Source organism: Pteronotus mesoamericanus, unplaced genomic scaffold (genome assembly GCF_021234165.1).
Source record: "Pteronotus mesoamericanus isolate MK-2021 breed Mesoamerican mustached bat unplaced genomic scaffold, CSHL_Meso_final scaffold_85, whole genome shotgun sequence".
NCBI lineage: Eukaryota > Metazoa > Chordata > Mammalia > Chiroptera > Mormoopidae > Pteronotus > Pteronotus mesoamericanus.
Genome location: NW_026555329.1, coordinates 79,631,430 through 79,637,429, shown reverse-complemented (window position 1 = coordinate 79,637,429; position 6,000 = coordinate 79,631,430).

The window sequence follows — 6,000 nt, the reverse complement described above, 5'->3', positions numbered from 1 at the left end:
AAGCCCCTGCAGCTTCCCTGCCTCTGCTCCGCGCCCCCGCCCCTGTCTGGTAGCTACCTGGACAGGGCAGGACCTGGCAGGCCTCCCCGGGCCGAGCCCCTCGCAGTAATCCCCCAGGCCCTGGGGCAGGAGCGGGTCCCAGGCTTGAGTCCAGGGCGGCGACAGCTGGACCAGGGCCCCCAAGGACCCCAGCCCCCAGCTCCTGGGGGACAGTGTAGGGTATGGCTTGGCCAGGGCTGAGGGGCAGCTGGCACAAGGCGGTGGGTATCCTCAGGGCTCAGAGGGATCGTGCTGGGTTCCACGGGACCCACGGTCACACGCTGGCAGGGCCCCTCCTCGGCCCCCAGGCCGGCACAAGGAGGCGTGGGCGAGGCCCGTGGGGGCAGCAGCGACGCGCCAGGCAGACCGGCGCAGAAGCGGTGCCGGTGGCCAGGGGCAGGGCCACAGGAGGCGAGCACTCACTCTGTGGGGTCCAGGACGACCATGTAGGCTGATCTGGGGCTGCAGAGAGAGGACGAAGGGGGTTCCCCTCCCTGCTCAGGGGGTTCCCCTCCCTGCCCCCGACCTGTCACGAGGCTGGTCCTCCGGCAGCCCCAGCGCCGGCCACTCCAGCGGCAGCAGTCACACAGGGGCGGAGTCAGGATGGGACACTTTCTCACCCTCCTCACAGGGCCCGGAGGTGCAGCTAGTGATGAACCCAGAGACGCAGGAGCTGGAGGAAGAGCAGCAGAAGGTCGGGGTCTGTTACTGGCTGCACTGTGTCCCCTCACCATTCCTATGGTGAAGCCCCAACCTCCCAAGAGTGACTTGATTTAGAGACGGGGTCTACACAAAGGTCATCAAATTAAAATGAGGTCATGGGGGCAGGCCCTAGTCCAATATGGCAGGTGTCCTTATACAAAAGGGAAATTTAAACACACCGCCATGCGCACGGAGGAAGACGATGTGAAGACACAGGAAGACGACAGCCACAGGAAAACAGGTCGGAGGGATGCGGCGGGTGGCCGGCCAAGGACGGCCACAACCACAGGACAGGGGAGGTCCTGGAAGAGCCGCTCTCACAGCCCTCGGGGGCACCAACCCGCCAACTGTTCGATCTTAGATTTATAGTCTCCAGAGCGGTGGTTGTTAAGCCACCCAGGGGTCGCCCCAGCAGAGAGAGACAGGAGGGACGAGAGGGGACCGAGGGGAGGGCGTCGGGAAGGGGTGCAAGCAGGCCTGGCCTGAGAGGGCTGGACGCCATGCCGGTGGGGAGGAGGCGTCTCCCTGGCTCACTGGGAGCTGCCGTCCCCTGCCACTGAGGAGGGACGGCATGGTCCTTAGGGGCTACGGGTCCCTGGCATGGGGAGGGGGGCTGACCAGTTCTCACAGGGTGGTAGCACAGGGCTGCTTGGGGGTGGGGTGGAGGCATCCCCCGTGGGCGCGGGGGCGGTCCTGGGCGCGCACATGTTCCAGAATCAAATCCCCACCGTTGTCTTCTAGTTTCTGGCCTGGGCTGCCTTCCCCCCTCAGAGTGCGGCACCCACTTCTCAGAGCCCCACCCTGAAACATCACCCATGCTCCTGCCACAGACATCTGTCCCTCCCCACTCCTGTCACCGGGGAAGGGCGCAGACCCCCAGTTTCTGAGAGAAAAGACCGTCTCCAGTTGGAGGACAGGAGACTGCGCTAGTAAATGCCCGTGAAATCAGCTGACAAAGCATGGAACATACAATCCGCACGGCAACCCCCGCATTTTCATCAGGAAAGTAAAACCGGACAAAACTATGTGCACAGGAAGTTTGGACAGAAGTCAAATCTTTTTTTTTTTTAAAGCAGCCATCTGGAAGCACATGGTTCAAAGTCAGGGGTACCGAAGTTTGCGGGCCAGGCCCTGAAAAAGAACTTCACCGTCTTAGGGACCCAATGACTGAATACATTGTTACCTCGATTGTACAAAAGAAGGAACTGAGGCACGAGAATTCTCAGGCCAAGGTCACAGGGCTGCTACTGGAAGGGCCTGATCTGAACCCCCATGGGCGTCTGTCCTTTAACCACACTCACGGCTCAGCAACATTCCTGTAGGCTCTTCCTCCCGCCCGCATGCTTCTGTCCAAATGCCACCACCCCGCCGCATCTCCCAGCTTCCCAGTCCCGGTTTCCACCACCCTCCAAATGGAGTGGCCGCCTCCCTGCTCCCCGCACCCTCCAATCTTTAGTGGCCAGTCAGGACCACCTCCTCCAGGAAGCCCACCATGACTGACCCAGCCCCTGCCAGTCTGCACCTCCCCTACAGCTTGCAAAGCTCACTTCCTGTGTATGGATGGTTCTGTCTTCATTCCACAGGCCCTGCCTCTGCTTTCCCCAGACTGGAGGTTTTGTGAGGGTAGCCCCTGCCTGCTCTTTTCCTACAACATAGCCCAAGACTGAGCACGCCGTATGTGCTCAATAAATAACTAGCCATAACATTTATGAGAGAACAGAGCGCTCAAGCAGGCAAGAATGGTAAAGACCTTCTAGACCCATCACCACTTCACAAAGGGAAAAGCAGAGGCCTGGGGAGACATGAATGTGACTCTCCCGAGTCACCTGCCGGTTGCTGGCAGAGCTGAGCTGCCCCCCCACAACCCCACAGCGAGTTCAGTGCTTTCTCCTCCAAGTCAGGTGTATGGAAGACCTTCTGCGGGGCCTCACTGTCTCCAGCCCCATGTCCTTGGCTCTGCCTCTTCCCTGCCACCCACAGTCCCCAGCCCCAGGAGGCCAGTGGGGAGGACACTGGCCAGCAGGAGAATCTGGCGGGGGGCAGTAGCAGCTGGGCCAGCAGGTCCGGTTAGTCCTTGCAGGGGCGCTGAGCTCGGCACAGGAGGCAGGGCCCTGGGCACGGTCCAGCCACTGCTTGTCCCTGGGACACACGCCAAGCACTGGCCCTGGGGACACTGAAATTGACAGCCCAACCCAAGCTCAGCTCCGGGTGCGGTGGAGAGGTCACAGGGCTGCACAGGGGCTCAGGGAGAGGGGCCTGGGCAACAGGGCGGGGTCGACAGGGCCCTGGGTCTGAGAACTGAGGACCAGCGGGGCGGCGGGTACCCAGGGCCGCCCTCACCTGCACAGGGCTGTAGGCCACAGGTGGAGAAGTCCACAGGACTGTTTGGCCTGCTGCCAAGGGTGCGGTACCGGAAGCTACCGCTGCAGGGCATGGAGCACCGAGACCAGGGGCCCCACTCCCTCCTGGGACCTGGAGTGGCCCCTGGTCACAGCAGGCCCTGCCCTCCCACGCCCAGCCCACCTCCTCCTCCCACCTACACACCTGGGCACTCTCTACCCCTGGAGCCCACACACCCTGGGACACCCCTCCCTTCACGCATCCCACTCCAGGGACCTCCGCCTTCTCCGGAGGCCTTGAGATGCCAGGGAGTCCCCGCTCACGGCTCTCGGGGGACCACATTTTTGTGGCATCTATTAGAAAAAGCATGTGCACGTCTCTTGGGGTGCAGGGGCTGCCTGGGAGTGTTCTTGACTCTTCTCGGGGACCCTCAGTCCCAGCGCTCACCTTGACGTGGCTGCAGGCTACGGAATTCGGCCTCCATGTTGGGGCCCTGGCACACAGCGCCCCCCCAAAGGCAGCCAGGGGCGCAATGCCCCCCCAGAAACGCCTCTGGATCCCCATGTTGCAGCTGCAGCTGCAGAGACTCCAGGGGGTCCAGAGGCTCCAGCCACAGGCCACTGCGAGGTTGGGGTCAGGGAAAGAGCGTGGTAGGTGTGAAAGCAGGTCAAGCCGTGCCTGGACGCCCGCTTCCCCGGGGCCCAGCACCCCCTGTCGTCCCTGAGGGCCCTGTGGGTGCCTGGGCAGCGCTCCGAGGTACACACCAGCCACAGGTGCTACAAGGGAGAGAGCCCATCACGGCCAAGGTCAGGCCCTGCCCCCGGAGCTCCGGGTGCCTGCCCCGGGGGAGGCGGCCGGGCCACCACATCCACCGCACAGAACAGGAACTGAGGGGCTGGGCAGGAAAGCGGGTTGTCCCGAGTCCTACACGCATTTCACACGTGACCCAGGATTCTCACCAGGAGCAGAATTCCACCCCCCAGGAGCTCCCTGATGCCGTGGCATTTGTATTGATTCAAATTTGTATTGATTTGTATTGATTGTTTGGACATGATTTTGAGTGACTCTCCAGGGTCAAGTGGGAGCGACTGAGAGGGAGTAGGTCCTGACTTGAGACTCCTTAGGAGGAAAACAGTGTGCTTTCCTTCCCTTTTGCTTTTCTGCAATAAATGTTTTAAAGCCTGCTTGTCAAAGAAAAATAACCTGAGAGAAAAAGCAAAATGGGAAGGGGCAGGGCAAAGAAAGATGGAGGAGGGAATTGGGGAAGGGGCCAGGTGATTAAAGATAAAAAGGAAAATGAAGACAATAAAATGACGTTGAAAGAAAGGAAAACGAGAAAAGAAAAAACAAAGAATGAGGTTAGCGCGCCCTCTGCTGGCAGAGCCTGGTGTCAACTTTGTGTACTGGGCGCATGGAGGTTTCTGAGCAGAAATCAGGGGAATCCCAGGTCATTACATTGGGGGGCGGGAAGCAGAAGTAACTGGAGAGGTTAGAAGCCCCTCCCCAGGCTCTCGTCCCATCATAAATCACTTCACTTGTCTTGAGCCTCAGTCCTCCCATAAGTCAAATGGGCATGACAACCCCTTTCAGGCCCTCCTCCCCCCCCCCCCCCCCCCCCCGCCGCAGCAGGCCAGGCAGTACCTCATTCACGGGCCTGGCACCGTGGAGGCACACTGAACACACGCTCCCACACGTCCCTGGGGCAGCTGAGTCCGCCCCGGCTGCATCTGTGGGCTCCTTACACCCGCCTTTAGGACCTAGAGGGCATGAAACTGACACAAGAGAAGGCGGGCGTTCCCCAAATGTGTGCTGGGAGTCCTGGGGTTTAGACTAATGGGGTGTGCTTCATTTGGGGTCTGGGGCGCACGTGGAAGCACTTCACCTGAGAAAGGCACACAAGCAACTTCCTTACGGGGAGCTGGAAGAGAAGGGCCCATGCACCCGCAGGCCCCGGGTGGGCGTGGAGTACCTACCTGCGGGCTTTGCGGTGGATGATGCCTCAGCACTGGCGGCTCGGCTGGAGGGGCGGGGGTTGCTGGGGCTCCGGAAGGACCTCTGAGTTCTCTGGCTCCCGCAGGGACCCAGGCACTCAACCCAGGGGGACCAGGATGACCAGCCACAGTTCACTGAGAAAGAGCCAGGAGCCAGGGGCCGGAGGCGGGGTGGGTTCCCAGCTGGAGGGGTGGGGACCCCTCGGGCAGGGCCAAGGGGGCGACCTCACCGGCGCAGCCCAGGTTGGGCCGGCAGCTCCACGGCCACCTATCCTGACAGATGCAGAGCTGGCAGTTGGTCTTGATGTTCTCCCCAGGCCAGTAGCGGACACCGTCCACCAGGCAGGGGCGCTGCGCGGACCATGGACATGGCCTGCGCCACCCAGCACCTGCCCTCAGGGGCCCCAGCAGCCTAGGGAAGGCCCAGGGGAGGCGCCCCTGCAGAGAGCTCAGTTTCAAAGGCACACCTGCCAAGTCTGCCATGTCCGTCTGCCACGCCTGCCAGGCCCGCCACACCCTGGGCCCAGAGCCCCCACCTGGGCTGCCGCAGAGCCACTCAGTGGCGCACAAGGTCTGACTGGGGATGTCATCACGGGTCAGAGGGCAGGGGCACAGGGCCAGAACACTAGCTCCCCGGAACAGGTAGCACTGGGGCAGCCATCCTGAGGGCAGGGTGCTGAGCAAAACAAGAACCGGAGGCCGGGGAGGGCCCCCTGCAGCCCCTCTACACTCCTCTCACCGAGCCCTCCCCTGCCTTCCACCCACGCGTCTGGCGGGTGCTGTGCAGGTCCGGGCGGCATGGCACAGGCCTGGCCCCCATTCTGGGGTGGACGGCACTGTCGCTGCCGGGTCACGGTGCTGCCGCACGGCTCAGAGCACGGGGACCAGGGAGACCAGGAGATCCATTCACCGTCCACTGTGAGGAGGG